Consider the following 22,309-nt stretch of genomic DNA (forward strand, 5'->3'; position numbering starts at 1 on the left):
GCGCGCGCGCGCACACACACACACACACACACACACACACACACACACCATATCCATGTAAACAGGTGACCTTTCTTATATCCTTGAAAGCATTTAACTATTTTGTTAAATGCATATTCTTTTTATATTATCATGAGTGTGCGCTACTGTTCCCTGCTGAGTCCGTTATGAGCTACATATATGGTTTTTTTTCTTGATCATTTTTCACATGCAGTTAATAATTACCACTTATTTTATAAGATATCTAGGGGTGCCTGGATGGCTCAGTCGTTTAAGCATCCGACTTCACCTCAGATCATGATCTCGCCATTCCCGAGTTCGAGCCCTGCATCGGCTCTGTGCTGACAGCTCAAAGCCTGGAGCCTGCTTCAGATTCTGTCTCCCTTTCTCTCTGCTCCTCCCCCACTTGCACTCTGTCTCTCTCTCAAAAAAAAAACATTAAAAAAAAAGATTTCTATATGCTTATCACTATTACAGGCATAAATTTTTTGACAGGAGTCAATCTACTATCCATAAAAGCAAACACATGAGAGTTAATCATCCCCTTTTTGTTACTGTTTGGGGATAGAGCCTAAGTTCTCTGGTACCATTTTGGATGGACTGTTCTCTTGACCAGCTGCAGAGCTGTGGACATGTGAAGTCTACACACTTCACTTCTATCTCCAGTTCCCTGTTTTACATACAACACGAGCTCTTTGTGAGTGGTTTATTTCTTTGATTTTTAAGGACTACACCCTACCTTCTTACTTTCCTAAGATAAGTTTCAAGAAGATTTTTTTCTTCTTTTTTAGAATATGCATGTATATTCATGCCTTTCTTCCCCTTCTATTTGACAGTTTAACTGGATATAGAATTTAAATTGCTTTTAATGTTTATTTATTATTGAGAGAGACAGAGAGACAGAGAGACAGAGAGACAGAGAGACAGAGAGAGAGAGAGAGAGAGAGAGAGAGAGAGAGAGAGAGAGAGAGAATGAGAGGGGAGGGAGACACAGAATCTGAAACAAGCTCCAGGCTCTGGGCTGTCAGCACAGAGCCTGACACGGGGCTCAAACTTAGGAACCAAGAGATCATGACCTCAGCCGAAGTTGGATGTCCAACCGACTGAGCCACCCAGGCACGCCTAGCTGGATATAGAATTTAAAGTTCAAAATAATTTTCTCTCAGAATGTAGAAGGCATTGCTCTATTGTGAGGTATTGATAGTTGGGAGTCTGATGTTATTTTGATTCCTAATTCACTTTTGTGACCTGTTTACGTTGTGTAGTTTCATAGTACGTGTTGTTTTGAGTTTTCAAGTTGTTGCTGTTTTTTGTTTCTTTTTCTATGATCCGATTGAAGTCTCTGAGGATAAAATCAAAATATACTCTCTGGTGGTAGCCAGGACAATGTTAATTTTTTAAATTTAATTTTAATTTTTTATTTGAGTATAGTTGATATACAATGTTACATTAGTTTCAGGTGTACAACATACTGACTCAACCTCTCTATATGTTATGCTATGTTCACTACAAGTATAGTTACCATCTGTCACCATACAGTACATTACAGTATCATTGACTATGTTCCCTGTGCTGCACCTTTTATTCCCATGACCTGACACTAAAGAAGCATAAGATAGTTGAGAACATAGCAAAGGCAGTTTCAGTAGACTTCTGTTGGACATTTATTGCCTCTTTTCAGTATCAGAGTGGGCTAACAATATTCACTGCATTGCTGCTATAGGTAATGTCTTTCCTAAACCCATTTGTTTCTGAAAGGGGGGGGGGGGAGAGAAGCTATTTTCGTGCATGTTTTCTGGTTCATGTGACATTTTTGTTCTGATTTTTAATTCATCACCTAGACCCATCTCCTCCTGACCATGTTACACTGTTTAGGAGACCAGGAACCAAGGGAGTGGTATAATTAACAGAGTCTATTTCACAGAAGCCTAACCACATTAAATTGGTCCCATTAGGATTCTATCCTTGCTTTAACTCTTTGAGCTAAGCAATCACAGACCAAAAGGCATTACAAATATCATGAATAAGATTCAAACTACAGGGGAGATTAAAAAAAAGTAGCAACTAACCAAAACACAGAAACAAAACAACATTCAGAAAACAATCTACTCCAAAGCCACTGAGTCATAAATCACAGGTGCATACTTCTTCCATTCTTGCTCTTTAATTATCACTGCTGACTCCTCTTGTTCTTCCCACTGAGAGACTTTTGCTCATGGGTTTCATCAGTAATACAAGTTGCTATGCAGGTGTGTAAGTGAAGCTCATCCCTGATAATCTAACAAATGTTAAGTGGGCTCCCAAGGGAAAGAAAAGCATAAAGGAGGGGCACGCACCTTCTGGATTATTTTCCTTGTTTGTGATGAGATGGCATCTCAAGCCACAAAACAGCTCTGCATTTTTATCTCTTAAAATTCATTTTTATCTTAGTATGTTCCATTCTGTTCTTCATCTTGGAAGTTTCTACTTTAAAGCTTCCTCTGTCTTTTTTGTATGTCTATAAATGAATTCATCCCTTCCCAAATCAGACTTTTCATGAACATTCTTGCTACTTTTTAAAAACAAAATGTCATACAATATCCCATTGTGAATGGTACGAGGTATTAATTTGCCTGTCAGATGAGTCCTTTCTGAAGCTGGGGCCCAAGAATACTGCTGTGAAAATACTGTAAATGATGCCCTCTGGAGCTGTCCATGTGATGGTACCAACTGCACAATATCTGTGATTATAACAATTTACTTGATCTATTGTTAAAGGATTATAGTCCAAGGCTTTTTTCCAGAATAGTCATGTTCACTTGGGCTTATACAGTTCTAAAAAAATTGTTTTTTTAAAAATAACATTAAGTGGTAGTTTATGTGTTTAAGAAAAATCAGGAAAACTCCACTGGTACAAGAGCCAAGATGTACTGTCTGGGGCTAGCTGTAACAAGACAAGGGAGGTAGACTAGTGGGTCATACCCACTATGGTCATACCCAAGACAGCTTCCCCACTAGCCCACCAGAAAGACTATTATTACCTGCACATTCTCAAAACCTAGCTTCCCAGTCATGATGAGGAACATCGTTTCAGGGTAAATGTAGTAACCAGCACAAGACATTCAGTTACTGATTTTTTTTAACCCCAATGTGCCCTTGAACATGTTTTTCTCTAAGAGCCTAAGTTACTTATTGTGTGATTAATACAAACATGCCCTCCTCACAATGTATATACTCCAGGAAGTTCCTGACTGTCCCCTAGCATCAACTCCCCACGAGCAAGCCTGCTCCTCCATAGAATTCCTGTCTCTTTTTATACAATGCTATACTGTTCTTTTGCACGCCAATTTCCACACAGGATTGTTACTCTTATGTGCTTTATATCTCCTCAGTGGTTGCTGAAAGGATTATTAGACACATTATGGATGAATAAATGAATGAATTAAGCTATTATCACTTAACATTTGAGATCAAGTAAATTTATAAAATTTGCCAGTTTTTAAATAAGCCCTGAAAAAAGCATAACTCGGGACAGGAAAGATATGATAGGGAAGACGGAAGTCAAGGTATTCAGTAACAGTTTTATAATTTGATTATTATATTTGGCAGTGCTGTTAGCCCTTAAATAAAATTTATATAAAACTCTATAAAACATATAACAGAGGAATGAAAAAGGAGATTTCCAAGTGTTTGACCCTTTTGCCTTAGGACCACGAGTATTTCCAAGAAACTCTACAGGTATGCAACTCAGTTTGTAAATCACTGAACTAACTTGCACTCAAGATCATAAACTCATAGGACATCCAACCAGCAGTGCATTACAGCTTTAATGGCTCTCCTGACTCTGCCCATATACTCCTGACTCTGCCCACACTTAAACTAACATTGCTGAGGGCCCATCACCCACTGCCATTTCCTATATTCCCTGGGTTTAGCAACCTATCCTTAAAGTAAGGAGAAATGTAAAGGGCTCAATGCTGGGTCTTGAGGCTCAGCATTAGTTGACCCTGTTAGCTGGTTCTACTGTTATTTATGGCCCGTTACTAATTACTGGGTGCTTATTTTATTTCTTATTCCCACAACTTTCTACAGTTGTGCTGTTTTAAGAAGGGGTAACCCTCTCATTATTTATTCATAATCCAGTACAACAATTCTTCTAAGGCTGTGCTTCTGCTTAGATCTCTATAATATCATGCTGTAGCACAAACTCTATTTGCTAGTCTCAGGTTGGGCTCCAGTGGCTGTGCTGGCATCCCGTTTGCCTGATGAACCTGCTGCTCCATGTAGAAGGCTCAACTCCAGGGATTCTTGGCTATTGTCCTGTCCATAGATACTGTCTAGTTACCAACTTCTGATACCTCCTAGTTTGGTCCATTCTCTAAAAAAGAAATTCAGACTGTTGGGTCAGGATGGGGTTAGCAAGGAGAAAGGAAATCAACATAAATGAAAATAAACTAATACTGCCAATGCTAGTTAGATAGGGCCAGCTGTATTTCTATGAGTTCACTAGACTGGGAGCCAAGTGCTGAGCACACTCTTCCAATTCTTCTAGGAGTTAAGTAAGATGTGATATTGATAAAACTACTTTCCTGAATATTGAGCTCTGTATCTGTAAAGTGAGTCTGCTCGACGAAATAATCTCTAATATATTTATAATAAATATTAGCAGGACTGGTATTTTAGAGTTTCACAATTATACCACAGAAAACAAGGACACTGTGTTTTTCATCTTTCTTCCACTTACGCTACAAATACTTCCCCAGATTGTATTATTATATCCACTCATGTGTATGCAATTGATCTCCTAGTGACACAGAGGAGCATGTACTCCACAACTTTCTTTCCCCTCAGAATCCCAAGTTTACATGTGGAACACTTCATCTCTGAGATCCTCCTCATTCAAGCTTTCCTCATCAATAATTCTTAATTCTCCACTGAACCAGAAAGATCAGGACACACACAATCCTCCTGGAGGCCACTGCCACAATTACTGAGAGTAATCTTAACTTGGGGATTACAATATGCCATGCACTTCATCTAAAATTAACATACTGTAACTGCACAGTGATTTAAGAGATCATTTATTGTTCTCAGTTTTCAGATGGGATATCTGAGCCACAGAGAGTTTAGGTGCATAGATGAAGGTCACATAAATAGTAAAAGGCTAGGCAACTCCAGCATCTGTCTGTTTAAGCACTATGCCATCCTACTTCATTGGCTGACAGAGGAGGTTATAAATAACCTCTAATAGGCACATCACACAGACCACCTGCTCTTGTCTCTGCAGCTTCTTTCACTACCTCTCCCACTCTCCTGTCTGAAGCCCTTTTTCACCACCAGCAAAATCTCTATGCTGTCACATTACTTGTTTGATTTCTGCAAAAATCCATTTCCTCAAAAAAAGGCTCAGTGAAGTCAACCTTAAACTCTAAATGTCATGTCTGCCAATTAGCATTATGACCTTTACCAAGTCACTCTCCCTCTCTGGGTCTCAGTTTTGCTTTTCTATAGCCTATAAGGTTTGTTGCATCAGTGATTTTTTAACAATATGAACAAAGGAATTTGACTTTTAGCATCTCATAGGAAGAGTTCACACATTAGCCGTCTATGAAATTATTTGTTATAAGTATTTCATCATTTTCAAATAAATCACTACATTTAGGCAATAATGACAGGCTTTAAAAGGAGAGGAGTTTTAAATATTTGTAGAACCTTGATAATGCTTTGATATATCCAAAGAAATCAATATTTTTTTCTTAATTGGTTAAAAAAAACAAGTGCATGTATTGGTGGATTAATAAAATAATTGTTGTCAAGTTTAATAAAATCTTATTCTTATAAATTTATTATATGGTATTCTAAAAAAAGATTAGTCCAAAGACTCTTGGCATCAATACCCAACAGACCAGACTTTGTCAGAGAGTCTCCCTGCTACCAACTCTACCTTTCCCATCTATAGCTGCTGAACAGGTTCTTTTTTATCAGGTCATGGAGATTTGACAGAGCTCTTGTTGCTCACTAAATAACATCACCTACACGCTGTCCTTGTTCTCAACTGATTCAGTCAGGCTGACTTCCCCAGTGCATGCTCCCCTTGCCCTTGGAAGCACCTCCATTATAATAGTTATCCTGCTTCATCATGATGACTTACTGTTACACCCTCTAGACAGTAAGCATTTTGATACTGGGGACTGTGTCTTGTTTAATTCTTACTCACTTTCCATTCCTCCTCCCATGCCAGGCCTATATTACCATGAGAGAACTGCAGCTTGAGATCAACCCCAAACCACCTTGCACACCTACAAAACGGATTTGAGGATTAACACAACAATCTGCACAACCTGAACCAAAGAACTCGACAGGTACACAGCATGGAGAGGTGAACTGGGGGAGAGAGTAGCCGTGGAGGGCAGGGAGCTGTTTTTGCTTGCCAAGAGAGGACAGAGACAGGGGAGAATATGGGAAAAGCACCCCTCGCCCAAAAGCAGCTGGAGAGAAAAAAGAAGAGTGGAAACAGCTGCAAGAGACTGAACAAAAAAGGAAGAAAGGAGAAAGCAGAGGGTTTAAATTCCATTAAGACTCTATAAACAGAGGGATCACAGAGTCTGAAACTATGCAGCTCAATACCTGGCAGTGCTCTGATAGGAAGGGTGAATCGCCAGGAGCAGAGAGCAAGGTCCAAGGGGTCAGTGGGCCACATGAGGAGTGGCGGTTCCTCTGCTGGGAGGACATTTGGTAGAATTTGTGTGGCCTCACCAAAGGCCTGGGTCCCAACAGACGGTAGAGATCAGCAACATTTGCTGGTATTGGAACAAGGACATTGGAAGTGAAACCTGGTGCCAGATGTGTGTTGTGATTTGCCATAGTCTCTGAAATGCTGATGCTACACGATCCCAAGAACGTTTTCACGCAGGCTGGCACCAGGCTGCAGTCTCTACACATTGGCAGCACCACAGTCACATGAAGATTCCTGGGTGCGGGCTGGCATTTCTTGGCTAGACCCTCCCCCAGAGGGTCTGAACAGGTCAAGGCTGCAGTCCCTCAGAAGTGAGGGGTTGCGAAACACAGCCCCATCTGAGATAAAACTCTGGAGACAGGTTGCACCTGGCAGACTGATGGCTTGGTCCCGGACAGTGAAGAAGCGGGGAGTGGACAGAGGCCAGAGACAAAGGAGGGGTTCTTGACTGCCAGACGGGGAGAGCACATAGTTCCAACAGTGGAGACTGGGCAGCTGGGTGATGCCATTTTTACCCCTCCCGCGCATGTGCTTACACACCTACAAGTGCCACAGAAATCCACCCCAGTAAGCTAAGCAGCACCATCTAGTGGAGAAAGGAGCCATTACATTAAGCCCGCCCAACTGGGCTAACTGTGCTCTTGAAGAACACCAAAAGTCTCTCCATCAGCTTAGTTTATGGCTTATAAAGTGCTTCCTAGTTTGCCTTCTAGGGGAAACTGGAGGTAATTTAAATCATATTTCATTCTGTGCAATGGTCCATCTATTCAATTATTTTTCCTTTTTCTTTCTTTATTCTTGAATACAGAAAGACAAAATTTTTATTTTTATTTTGTTTTTGTATAAAAAGATTCTCCTTTAATTTTTTCTACTATATTTTTCACTTTTTTGTAAATTTTTAAATTTTATTTTACTTTCATCATCACAGTTCATTCTATTTTATTGTATTTGTTTTTTCAAATTCTCAAATGTTTTCCTTTTTTCTCCTTTTTTCTTTTCTTTTCCTTTTTTTCTTTATTCTATCAAGCTTCTTTTAATAACCAGACCAAAACACACCTAAGATCTAGCATCTTTTATTTGATTTTTGTGTTGTTTTAAATTTTTAAAATTTTATTTTTTTACCTTATTATTTGTCTTCCTTCAAAATGATGAAATGAAGGAAGTGACCCCAAAAGAAAGAACAGGAAGTAATGACAGGCAGGGACTTAATCAACATAGATACAAGCAAGATGTCTGAACCAGGATTTAGAATCACGATAATAAGAATATTAGCTGGCATTGAAAATAGATTAGAATCCCTTTCTGCAGAGATAAAAGAAGTAAAAGCTAGTCAGGATGAATAAAAAATGCTATAACTGAGCTTTAATCTCAAATGGATACCATGGCGGCAAGGATGGATGAGGCAGAGCAGTGCATCATCGATATAGAGGACAAACTTAAGGAGAATAATGAAGCATTAAAAAAGAGGGAGACTAAAGCAAAAGAACATGATATAAGAATTAGAGAACTTAATGACTCATTAAAGAGGAATAACATCAGAATCATAGGGGTCCCAGAAGATGAAGAGAGACACATAGGGATAAAAGTTTTATGTGAGCAAATCAGAGGAAAACTTCCCTAACCTGGGGAAAGGCACAGACATCAAAACCCAGGAAGCACAGAGAACTCCCATTAGATTCACCAAAAACCACCCATCAATAAGGCATATCATAGTCAAATTCACAAAATACTCAGGTGAGGAAAGAATCATGAAAGCAGCAAGGGAAAAAAAGTCCTTAACTTACAAGGGACGACAGATCAGGTTCACAACAGACCTATCCACAGAAACTTGGCAGGCCAGAAAGGAGTGACAGAATATATCTGATGTGCTGAATCAGAAAACCATGCAGCCAAAAATTCTTTACCCAATAAGACTGTCATTCAAAACAGAAGGAGAGATAAAAAGTTTCCCAGACAAACAAAAACTGAAGGAGTGAATGACCACTAAACCAGCCCTGCAAGAAATTTTAAGGGGGACACTCTGAGGGGAGAAAAGACAAAAAAACAAATAAAAAATATAAACAGAACAAAACAAAACAAAACAAAAACAACAAAGCAACAAAGACTAGAAAGGACCAAAGAATTCAACCAGAAACTCCAATTCTACAGGCGACACAATGGCAATAAATTCCTATCTTTCAGTACTCACTCTAAATGTCAATGGACTAAATGCTCCAATCAAAAGACATAGGGTAACAGAATGGATAAGAAAACAAGATCCATCTATATGCTGTTTACAAGGGACCCATTTTAGATCTAAAGACACCATCAGATTGTAGTAAGGGGATGGAGAACCATCTATCATTCTAATTGTCAACAAAAGAAAGTTGGAGTAGCCATACTTTTGTCAGACAATCTAGACTTTAATATAAAGACTGTAACAAGAGATGGAGAAGGGCATTATATAATAATTAAGGGATCTATCCACCAAGAAGACCTAACAATTGTAAACCTTTATGCTCCAAACGTGAAACACCCAAATATATAAATCAATTAATCACAAACATAAAGAAACTCATTGATAGTATCATAATGGTAGAAGACTTCAATACCCCACTTACAGGAATGGACAGATCATCTAAACAAAAAATCAATAAGGAAACAATGGCTTTGAATGACACACTGGACCCAATGGACTTAACAGATATATACAGAACATTTCATCCTAAAGCAGCAGAATACACATTCTTCTCAAGTGCACATGGAACGTTCTACAGAATAGATCACATACTGGGACATAAATCAGCCCTCAACAAATACAAAAAGATCCAGATCACACTGTGCACACTTTCAGACCACAATGCTACAACATTTGAAATCAACCACAGGAAAAAAATTAGAAAGATGACAAATTCTTGGAGACTAAAAAACATCCTACTAAAGAATGAATGGGCTAACCAAAAAGTTGAAGAGGAAATTTAAAAGTACATGGAAGCCCAATAAAGTGATAAAAACACAACCCAAAACCTCTGGGACACAGCAAAGGCAGTCATAAGAGGGAAGTATATAGCAATCCAGGCCTTCCTAAGAAGGAAAAAAGGTCTCAGATACACAACCTAACCTTACACCTTAAAGAGCTAGAAAAAGAACAGCAAATAAAAACAAAAACCAGCAGAATATAGGAAATAATAAAGATTAGAGCAGAAATCAATGCTATCAAAACCAAACCAAACCACCCAAACCAAACAAAAAAATAATAAAACAGATCAATGAACCCAGGCTTTGAAAGAATTAACAAAACTGATAAACCTCTAGCCAGTTTTATCAAAAAGAAAAAGGAAAGGACCCAAATAAATAAAACCAACCATGCAAGAGGAGAGATAACAAACAAGACAGCAGAAATACAAACAATAATAAGAGGATATATGAGCAACTATATGCCAATAAAATGGGCAATCTGGAAGAAATGGACAATTTCCTAGAAACATATAAACTACCAAAACTGAAACAAGAAGAAATAGAAAATTTGAACAGACCCATAACCAGTAAATAAATCAAATTTAGTAATCAAAAATCTCCCCAAAAACAAGAGTCCAGGGCCAGATGACTTTACAGAAGAATTCTACCAAACATTTAAAGAAGAGTTAACACCTATTCTTCTGAAGCTGTTCCAAAAAGTAGAAATGGAAGGAAAACTTCCAAATTCATATTATGAAGCCAGCATTACCTTAATTCCAAACCCAGACAAAGACCCCCACTAAAAGGGAGAACTACAGACCAATCTCCCTGATGAATATGGATGCAAAAATCCTCAACAAGATAGTAGCCAACCAGAGCTAACAATACATTAAAAGAATTATTCACCACAACCAAGTGGGATTTATACCTGGGATGCAGGGCTGGTTCAATATCTGAAAAACATTATACCTGGGATATAGGGCTGGTTCAATATCTGCAAAACAATCAACATGATACATCACACATCAATAAAAGAAAGGACAAGAACCACATGATCCTCTCAATAGATGCAGAGAAATCATTTGACAAAATACAACATTCTTTCTTGATAAAAACCCTCAAGAAAGTAGGGACAGAAGGATCATATCTCAAGATCATAAAAAACCATATATGAAAGACCCACAGCTAATATCATCTCAATGGGGAAAAGTTGAGAGCTTTCCCCCCTTAGGTCAGGAACATGACAGGGATATCCACTCTCATCACTGCAATTCAATATAAAATTGGAAGTCTTAGCCTCAGCAGTCAGGCAACACAAATAAAAGGAATCCAAATCAGACAGGAGGAATTCAAACTTTCACTCTTTACAGATGGCATAATACTCTATACGAAAAATCCAAAAGATTCCACAAAAAAATGCCAGAAGTGATCCAGGAATTCAGCAAAGTCACAAGATAGATATAAAGTCAATGCACAGAAGTCGGTTGCATTTCTATACACCAATAATGAAGCCACAGAAAGAGAAATCAGGGAATCTACCCCATTTACAGTTGCACCAAAATCCATAAAATACCTAGGAGTGAACCTAACCAAAGAGGTGAATAATCTATACACTGAAAACTATCGAAAGTTTATGAAAGAAATTGAAGAACACATACACACACACACACACACACACACACACACACACACACACACACACACACGAAAACGATTCCATGCTCCTGGATTGGAAGAACAAACATTAACATGTCGACAATACCCAAAGCAATCTACAAATTAATGCAATCCCTATCAACAATTACACCAGCATTCTTCACAGGTCTAGAACAAACAATCCTAAAATTTGTATGGAACCAGAAAAGATCCCTAATAGCCAAAGCAATCCTGAAAAAGAAAACCAAAGCTGGAGGCATCATAATCCCAGACTTCAAGATGTATTATAAAGCTGTAATCAGGACAGTATGGTACTGGCACAAAATAGACATTCAGAAAAATGGAACAGAATGGAGAACCCAGAAATGGACCCACAAACGTATGGCCAACTAATCTTTGACAAAACAGGAAAGAATATCCAAAGAATAAAGACAGGTGTCTTCAGCAAATGGCGCTGGAAAAACTGGACATTGACATGCAAAAAAATGAACATGGACCATTTTCTTACACCATACACAAAAATAAACTCAAAATGGATGAAAGACCTAAACTTAAGACAGGAAGCCATCAAAATCCTCAAGGAGAAAGCAGGCAAAAACCTCTTTGACCTTGGCCGCAGCAACTTCTTACTCAACATGTCTCCAGAGGCAAGGGAAACAAAAGCAAAAATGAACCATTGGGACCTCATCAAAATAAAAAGCTTCCACACAGAAAAGGAAACAATCAACAAAACTAAAAGGCAACCAATGGAATGAGAGTTGATATTTGCAAACGATATATCAGAAAAAGGGTTCGTATCCAAAATCTATAAAGAACTTATCAAACTCAACACCCAAAAAACAAATAATCCAGTGAAGAAATGGGCAAAAGACATGAATAGACACTTCTACGAAGAAGACACCCAGATGGCTAACAGAAACAGGAAAAACCACTCAGCATCACTCATCATCAGGGAAATACAAATCAAAACCACAATGAGCTACCACCTCACACCTGTCAGAATGGCTAAAGTTAACAACTCAGGCAATAACAGATGTTGGCGAGGATGTGGAGAAAAAGGATCTCTTTTGCACCGCTTGTGGGATGCAGGCTGTTGCAGCCATCTGGAAAACACTATGGAGGATCCTCAAAAAATTAAAAATAGAACTACCCTACAACCCAGCAATTGCACTACTAAGTATTTATCCAATGGATACAGCTATGCTGTTTCGAAGGGGCACATGCACCCCAATGTTTAAAGCAGTGCTATCGACAATGGCCAAATTATGGAAAGAGCCCACATGTCCATCAGCAGATGAATGGATAAAGATTTGGTATATATATACAATGCAGTATTACTCAGCAATCAAAAAGAATGAAATCTTGCCATTTGCAAGAACATGGATGGAACTAGAGGGTATTATGCTAAGTGAAATTAGTCAGAGAAAGACAAACAGTATGTGACTTCATTCATATGAGGAATTTAAGATACAAAACAGATGAACATAAGGTAAGGGAAGCAAAAATAATATAAAAACAGGGAGGGGGACAAAACATAAGAGAATCTTAAATATGAAGAACAAACAGAGGGTTGCTGGAGGGGTCGTGGGAGGCGGGATGGCCTAAGTGGGTAAGGGGTATTAAGGAAGACACTTGTTGGGATGAGCACTGATTGTTATACATAGGGGATGAATCCCTGGAATCTACTCCTGGAATCAGTGTTGCACTATATGCTAACTTGGATTTAAATGAATAAATAATAAATAAATACATACATACATACATACATACATACATACTGCAGCTTGAACTTTATACCCAAGGAGGCAGTGGATGTTTTAAAATAACAACAAATACCCTCTCTTCTATAGTTATGAGTCTACACTTGGGAGACTGTAAAAATTCTGTAGGGACTATGTTTCTGAAACATCTGCTGGGATATCAAGTGGGAAGTATCTCATCCTAGCATCCCTTCTTCTAGGTATCCCTCTTCTGCAATCATTTTTGCTCCAGAGAGTGTCTCTCCCTCAAACAGCAAGCTGCTGTCTGAAAGTCACATGCTTTAAAGCATTATGTGGACCCTGGAGCTGACTAAAATGATCATGAGCAGCAGATCCTTTCACTACTGTATATACATTACCTAAACTAGATTTTCACTTCTTCCAAAGTCCTATTGCATATCTTATTTCTTCTGTTTCCACTGCTACCGTCTTTTCTTTTTTTAAAATATAATTTATTGTCACATTGACTAACATACAGCGTGTAAAGTGTGCTCTTGGTTCTGGGGGTAGATTCCCATGGTTCATTGCTTACATACAACACTCAGTGCTCATCCCAACAAGTGCCTTTCTCAATGCCCATCACCTATTTCCCCCTCTATCCTGCTCCTTCCCCCCCATCACCCCTCAGTTTGTTCTCTGTATTCAAGAGTCTCTTATGGTTTCCTCCCTCTCTGTTTGTAACTATTTTTCCCCTTTCCCTTCCCCTGTGGTGTTCTGTTAAGTTTCTCAAGATCCACATATGACCACTGCTATCATCTTATTCCAAATTACTCCAAACCTGGACCCTCTCTTCTTTCTAAAGGTAATTGCCTTCTAACCACAAGTATTAGAATTTGCTTTGTCTTATGTGATAATAGGGTATATAATTCATAGTGTGAATGCAAGATATTTGTAGATAAATTGTGAAAACTAATTTGGACATTGATAAGAATTTGATTTTCCTGTAATATATCAAATAAATCTGAACAACCTATAGTAACAATGATACTGGAAAGCACTGTGAAATAAAAACTTGAAGATGGGAAGAAACAGAGATCTAAATTTTTAGACTGCCCCAAGTCTCAATATGCCCTGAATTAGCCACCCTGAATAACTGCTACAGACTGAATATCTGTGTACCACCCAAAGTCATATGTTGAAACCAATGTGATGGTATTTGGAAGTTGGGGCTTAGGGATGCAATTAGATCATGAGGGTTGAGGCCTCATGAATGGGATTAGATCCCCTAAAAAAGAGACCCCAGGGTGCTCTCTTGTTCTTTCTGCCATGTGAGGTCATAGTCAACAGTTTATGAACCAGGAGGCTGACTCTCACAAGACTCTGAATCTGTTGGTACCTTGTTTTTGTACTCCCCAGCCTCCAGACCTGAGAAATAAATGTTCATTGTTTACAAGTAACTCAGTGTATGGCATTTTTGTTTTAGCAGAAAGCAGAGACAGAAAATTGATGCCAAGAGATACAGGTGCTACTATAACAGATACCTAAAAATGCGGAAGTGGTTTGGAACTAAGAAATAAACAGAGGCTGAAAGACTTTGGAGGTGCATGCTACAAAAAGCCTACATTGCTGTAAATGGACCATTAAGGAAAATTCTGGTGGATCTCAGAAAGAAAAGAGGAGATGCAGAGAAAGTCTCAATCTTCTTAAAGAACCAATTAAGAATTGAACAGAATGTTGGTAGAAATATGGATAGTAAAGGTCATTCTGGTCAAGTCTTAAATGGAAATGAGAAATATGTTATTAGACAATGGAGAAGAAGTCATCCTTATTATAAATTGGCAAAAATCTTGGATGAATTGTTTCCGTATTCTAGTGTTTTTTGGAAGGCTAAATTTGTGAGTGGAAAAAAAACCTGAATATTTGAGAAAATATCTACGCAAATTTTGAAGGAGCATCCTGGTTCCTCTTGATGACTTAAATTACTTAAATGCTGAATTGTTAAGCAAGAGGAAGTATAACTTAGACTTGGAAGAAAAAGAAGGAAGAAGTGAAATTATCTTTGTTTGCAGATGACATGATGATATATGTAGAATACCCTAAAGGATCAACCAAAAAGTTTTAGAACTAAAAAGTGACTTTAGTAAAGGTGCAGGATACAAAGTCACATAAATCATTTGTGTTTCTACACATAAACAAACTATCTGAAAATGAAATTAAGAAAACAATCCCACTCAAAATAGCAACAAAAAGATAAAATACTTAGGAATAAACTTAATCAAAGAGATGAAAGATTTATACACTGAAAATGTAAAACATTCGGGAAGAAAATTAAAGAAGACAGACAGATGATGGAAAGACATCCCATGTTCATGGATTTTTTTTTAATTTTTTTTTCAACGTTTTTATTTATTTTTGGGAGAGAGAGAGACAGAGCATGAACGGGGGAGGGGCAGAGAGAGAGGGAGACACAGAATCGGAAACAGGCTCCAGGCTCCGAGCCATCAGCCCAGAGCCTGACGCGGGGCTTGAACTCACGGACCGCGAGATTGTGACCTGGCTGAAGTCGGACGCTTAACCGACTGCGCCACCCAGGCGCCCCATGGATTTTAAGAATTAATATTGTTAAAATATCCTTATCACCCAAAGGTATCTACAGATTCAATGTAATGCCCATCATAATTCCAATCAATGGCATTCTTTGCAGAAATGGAAAAAAGAAAACAAACAAAAACAATTCTACAATTTCTATGGAACCTGAAAAGGTTTAAAATGGTCAAAGTAATCTTAAGCAAAAACAACAAAGCTGAATGTATCACATTTTCCGACTTCAAAATACACTATAAAGCTACAGTAATCAACAGTATGGTGCAGGATCTAAATAGAGATTTCTCAAAAGAAGACATACAAATCTTCAACAGGTATATGTAAAGTTACTCAACATCACTGATCATTAGAGAAATGCAAATTAAAACCTCAATAAGATAGCATCTCACATTTGTTTCAATGGCTATTACTGAAAAGATAAAAGATAGGGGCACCTGGGTGGCTTAGTCAGTTAAGCGTCTGACTTCAGCTCAGGTCATGATCTTACAGCTTGTGAGTTTGAGTCCTCTGCTGAGTTGAGTCTGATGACAGCTCAGAGCCTGGAACTTGCTTCCGATTCTGTTTCTCCCTCTCTGCCCCTCCCCCTCCCTCTCTCTCTCTCTCTCTCTCAAAAATAAACATTTAAAAACTTAGAAAAAAAAGATAAAAGATAACAAGTGTTGGTGAGAATGGGGAGAAAAGGAAACCCTTGTGCACTATTTTTGATAATGTAAATTGGTTCAGCCATTATGAGGTCAGCCAATATGGAGGTTCCTCAGAGAATTAAACACAGAGATACCTTATGTTATAGTAATTCTGGGTATACATGCAAAGGAAATTAAATCACTTCTCAACAAGACATCTGCATACCTGTGTTCACTGCAGCATTATTCACAATAGGCAAGACATGGAAACAAACTAATTATCTGCCAGTAGATGGATGGATATAGAAAATGTGTCATTTGCAAGAACGTGGAAGAACCTGGAGGTCATTATACTAAGAGAAATAAGCTACAAAATGACAAATACTGCATTACCTCACTTATATATGCGGCATCTAAAAAAGATGAATTCGTGAAAGCAGAGAATAGAACTAATTGTGTTTGCCAGGGTTGGGGGGTGGGGGAAGTGGAGGGATGTTGGTCAAACATCAGAAAGTTTCAGTTAGGTAGAATGAATAACTTCTGGAGATCTAACCTATAGCATGTTCACTGTAGTTAATAATATTGTATTATATACTTAAAAGTTTCTAAAAGAGTTGACCTTAGGGGTGCCTGGTGCCTGGGTGGCTCAATCAATTAACCATCCAACTCTTGATTTTGGCTCAAGTCATGATTTCATGGTCTTGAGATCGAACCCCTCTCTCTCAAAAAGACAGAGAGAGAGAGAGAGAGACAGAGAGAGAGAGAGAGAGTTGATATTAAGTGTGCTCACCAGACACACAAAAATGTAAAGTGATATTATTATGCTAATACATTAATTAACTATGGCAATCATTAGCTAATTGTGGCAATCATTTCACTATTTACATATATTTCAAAAACTCACATTATATACCCTAATGCACATTATTTTTATGTGTTGATTATATTTCAATAAAGCTGGTAAAAATAAAGAGGAGTATTAAAATGTCCAACTATTATTGTTGAATTGTCTATTACTTCCCTTAATTCTGTCAATTTTGCTCCATATATTTTAGGGTTCTGTTTTTAACTGCATGTGTGTTGGCAATTATGTCCTCCTAATATTCTGGCCCTTTTATAACTGAAATTAATTCTAGTAATGATTTTTGTCTTGCAGTCTATTTTGTCAGTTATTAGGATACTTTTGGTTTGTATGGTAATCTTTTTCTGTCCTTTTGTACTCCACATATTTGTGTCTGTATATCTAATATGCATTCCTTGTGGACAATGAATAATTAAATGATATTTTAAAATCCATTCTTCCAATATTATTTTTTATCAGATTGTTTAGGCTACTTGCATTAAATGCAGTTGCTGATATGATAGGATATATGTCTGCATTTTGGTATCTCTTTTCCATACACTTTTGTCATTTCTTTATTGCTCCATGACTGCTTTCTTTTGTGATAAACAGATTTTCCATACCATACTATTTGAATTTACTTTTTGTTGCTTTGGTAATATTTTAGAAATTATTTTACTTCATGGTTTCCCATATAAAATTATAACAATCTAGTTTGGATTAATATCAATTTACATTCTTTATTATGCAAAAGTTTTAACATATCTACATTTCTCACTGCCCTTTGTAAAATTATGAATAAACTAATTTCATCTTTACATATTATGAGCCTAGAAACATAATTGGTAATTGTTTTAGGCAACTGCCTTTTAACTGAGAAAAGAGAAGAAAAGTCACAAAAAAAGATACCCTTATCCGATCTTCGTATTTGACTATGTATTCAAATTTATCAGGTTATTTGTCTTGTGGATTTATTTTTTTATTTTTTTTTTCAACATTTATTTATTTTTGGGACAGAGAGAGACAGAGCATGAACGGGGGAGGGGCAGAGAGAGAGGGAGACACAGAATCGGAAACAGGCTCCAGGCTCTGAGCTGTCAGCCCAGAGCCCGACGCGGGGCTCGAACTCAGGGACCGAGAGATCGTGACCTGGCTGAAGTCGGACGCTTAACCGACTGCGCCACCCAGGCACCCCTGTCTTGTGGGTTTAAATTACTGTTTAATGTCCTTTGATTTCATCTTGAAAGCCTCCCTTTAGTATTTTTTGCAGGACAAGTCAGCTAGCAACAAATTCTCAGTTTTTGATAATATGGAAATGTCTTAATTTCTCTCCTTTGTTTTAATGAATAGTTTTTCTGAATATAATTGCTTAGTTAATAGTCTTCTGGTCAGTACTGTGAATATGACTTTTTATTGCCTTCTCATATATATGGTTTTCAGTAAGAAGTAAGCTGTTAATTTCATTGAGGATTCCTGATATGTGATGAGTCAATTTTGTTTTGTTGCTTCCAAGATTGTGTCTTTGTCTGTTAACAATTTGATTATAATGTGTTCAGAAAGGATCTATTTGAGTTTATTCATTGAACTTGAATGTGTGGATTTGTATCTTTCACCAAATTTGGGAAGATTTGGTCACTATTGTTTTCAAATATTCCTTCTGCCCCTTCCTATCTTCCCATTCTGGGATTTGCATAATGTGTATGTTTGTATGGTATCCCCCAGGGGTCCACTTTTATTTATTCTTTTCCTTCTTTTCCTCACAATGGATAATTTCAGTTATCCTATTTTCAAGTTTATTTATTATCTTCTGTCTGCTTATAGATGTTGTTGAACTCCCAAATGAATTCATTTTAATCGTTACACTTTTCAGTTCCAGAATTTTTGTTTTGTTTCTTTATAATTTCCATCTCTTTATTAGCATCCCTATTTTGTTCATACAATGTTTTCTTGATTTCCTGTAGTTCTTTGTCTATGTTACTTTGCTCTTTAAGCATATTAAGATAGTTGTTTTGAAGTCTTTTTCCAGTAATTTTGATGTCTGAGTTCACTTGGAAAGAGTTTGTCAACTTATTTTGATTCTTTGAAAGAGGTGTATTTTCCCGTATCTTTGAATCCTTCGCAATTTTTTGTTGTTGTAAAACTGAACATCTGAGTATTATAACGTGGTGACTCTGGAAATCATATTTTTATATTTACTCAAGATTTCTCTTTCTCTGTTTTTAAATTACTAAAGGCTTTAAATTAGAGACTTTTCTCAATTATTTTTGCAGAGACTATATTTCTTTTTAAGGACTGTTAGTGAAGTCTCTATGAAATCCTAGCTAAGTGGACTTAAAATCCTAAAAAAATAAAAAAAAATAAAAAAAAAATCTATCAAATTATAACATATGAGGTGAGGATTAACCAGGAGACCTGAATTCATGGTCAATAGCAGAAATGACTGAGGTATGTGGAAGATATTGTTGACAGCCCTTCAGAAACTAAGACTATGAGGAGATAGGCAACAGGAGCTTCCTCTTCCCATGATTCTCAGTGCATGCTATATTAGTGAACTGACTTCTTAACAAGGGTTTTGTAGCCCAGAGGTTATATTCACACTGGTTTAAAGTAGTTCAGGCAAACAAAAAGAAAAAAAAAAAAGTATAGTATCCAGGACACTAAAATGTAGGATGTGTAAACATGGTAACCAGTGATATAAAACCAAACAAAAGTTTGAATTCCTCCCTTTGACCTCTTGCTCTTTGCTTTATAAACAGAATCCATGAAGCCAAGACTGGAAATACTGAAATATAAGAGAGTAGTTGAACATAAGAGGAGAAGGAAGTGTCTTGAGAAGAAAAATACATCACATAAAGCAAAGCTGAACTTCTTGAGCTTCTGAAAAAGTTGCTTTCGAGCACAGAGCACAAATTTCTCTCAATTCTGCATTTGATTTTCCAATCAATTCTGCTTGTCTTCTGTCTCCAACTACTAGATTGTTTGTTTGTTTTGTTTTTGTTTTTGTTTGTTTTGTTTTGTTTGTTTGTTTTTTGGCTGGCTGTACAATTTAATCAGTGCAGATTATTTTACAGAAAGAAATGTATGGGGGTGGAGATGGACCTCCAAGCCCCATCCCTTAACTCACTCTCTGGTTCTGAGGATGGAGGGGTAGGTAGGAAGACAGCCTGTGAGAAGCCTCTCCCTCCAGGGGCCTTGGGGATCTGGGTGGCAGACCCATTTGCCCTGGGCTGAGGGGAAGCAGAGGGGACAGAGCCGGCTGTACAGTACCATTTCCACAGCAGCCTTGCTGCCTGCTTACTTTGGGAAGGAAAAGAAGGAAGAGGTGGCTCTGCCTTTAGGGCTGACCCAAGAAAAAGGGGAGTCTCCAGGACCACAATGGGCTCCTTTGGGGGCTCCACAGCCACATTCCACAGTCTGCGTGAGGGGATGAGCTGCTGGCCCTTCTCCACAGTGTCCCCTCTCCCAGTGCCCTGGGGGACAGGGAATGGAGGGGAGGAACCCCTGAGCCTGGTGCCTGGTGCACCCGTCAGCACCCTGTCTCCCTGGGGCAGCTGGGACCCTGGCAGTGGGTGCCAGAGGCCGGTGGGGTTCTGAGACCCCTGAGGGTGGTGGTGTGGGTGAGGGTGGGTGGGAAGAGGCCCAGGAAAGATGCCCAAGCACATCACAGCTCAGAGAGTAGTGGATGGGGGCTGGAAGCCCAGACTTGGTGGGAGTGAGGCTCCTAGGTGGAGGGGCCTTGACAGACCCCCTTTGGTCCTGGGTAAGGCAGGCCAGGAGGTATGGGCTCCAGGAGGTGTGTACATACCAGGAGGTGTGTTACCAACACTCAGCTGCCCCCTTCCTCATCTGTCCCCTCCCCAAAGTTCCCCTCTCTGCCACCTGGGCCAGCCTCATGGCCCTCATCGCTGCCCTCTCACTTTCACTGCCCACCCCGGGCTCTGCACACCCATCAGGGTTGAAGGGCAGACAGGCCACGTGGGGCCATTGGAGTCCTGTGTCCACATGCTCTTGGCAGCCTGTGAAGTCCCACAGGGTGGATTTGGGGTAGTCCAGTTCCACTCGCAGGTGCTCATTGTCAAACCTTCAGTACTTGGTGCCCTTGTAGAAGGATATGTAGGCTGTGTCTTTGCTCAAGAAGGCAGATCATTGATTTTAAGAAATATATTAGGGCTTGGGGTATAATAGATAATTTAAATGGATAGAGATAGATAATTCATAGTAAATCTAAACAATGAATCCTTAGACACACAGAAGATACTCCCTAAAAATTAATGTGTGCAAAGCACAGATTAACCCAAATAAATCTAGTATTATCTACATCTTAAATTCTACACATTTTGCCCATCCAAAAAGTGTTTTGTCTGCAATGATTCTATTTCTCTTTAAAGTCACCTAATTTATATTTTTCTTACTCATGTGCATTTAATCATGGAAACAATGTTTACTGAGGTTCCTTTGAGTCCTCTTTTTTTAATAATTACGTGAAAAATAAGATTTTACTACCATTCAATACAGTTTGGTTACATTTAACATAAAAGCAATGAAATGTTAATAATAAGGTTGGTATAAATTTTGCTTTAGAATTTAGAATGAATAATAAATTTTTAAAAAGACAAAATAAATATATAAAGATCCATATACTATTCAGGCTAATAGATGTGTAGCGGAAAGCTTAGGGGAAATACTTAAGCCTCAATCTATTTATGATCATATCTTTTGCACAGAGGCAAATGCTTTCTAAAATGTTCTCACATATCAACTACTTAGAATTTTAAAACTTTCACAATATTGCCATTAAAATATAAACATTTAGAATAAATTACAGATGTCCAAGGTCATGAAAACAGGCAATAACAAAGCCAAGATGCAAACGGGATTCTCTGGACTCCTTGATCAGCACTCACTCATTCCAATTTCCTCCTGCTGTCCTGGACATTATCCTTTTTTCCCTAGAGAAATCCGTTCTGCTATGCCTTCTTACTCAACTTTTTTCCTACAAGATCTACCCTTTTTCAGTGTTTTGCTATCAAAGAAAAATATCAAAATGAAAGAAAAATATGCTGCTTTACTAATATGAAAATGACCATAACCTGGTATGTTAGCTTCCCCAAGAGCATGCCATTTTCAAATAGGACACTTGTTTTCCCTTTAGGGATAATATCTAACTTCAAACTATAGACTCCTATGGCAACTTGTGGTGAAGAATATTAGGCAGGGATTCATTCCTATTGCC

General features: G+C 38.2%; 1 long non-coding RNA gene across 1 annotated transcript in view; it reads left to right on the forward strand.

The window, feature by feature from the left end:
- The window catches only part of LOC121019142 (uncharacterized), a 31,185-nt gene extending 14,590 nt beyond the window's left edge, over positions 1 to 16,595 (forward strand). The window contains exons 2-3 of the long non-coding RNA XR_005785471.1: positions 6,221 to 6,341; positions 16,477 to 16,595. This is a non-coding gene — a long non-coding RNA (uncharacterized LOC121019142). The remainder of the gene's footprint in view (positions 1 to 6,220; positions 6,342 to 16,476) is intronic.
- The last annotated feature ends 5,714 nt before the right edge of the window (positions 16,596 to 22,309 follow it).

The sequence above is a fragment of the Herpailurus yagouaroundi genome, unplaced genomic scaffold, assembly GCF_014898765.1.
Source record: "Herpailurus yagouaroundi ecotype Mexico unplaced genomic scaffold, PumYag 221, whole genome shotgun sequence".
Classification (NCBI taxonomy): Eukaryota; Metazoa; Chordata; class Mammalia; order Carnivora; family Felidae; genus Herpailurus; species Herpailurus yagouaroundi.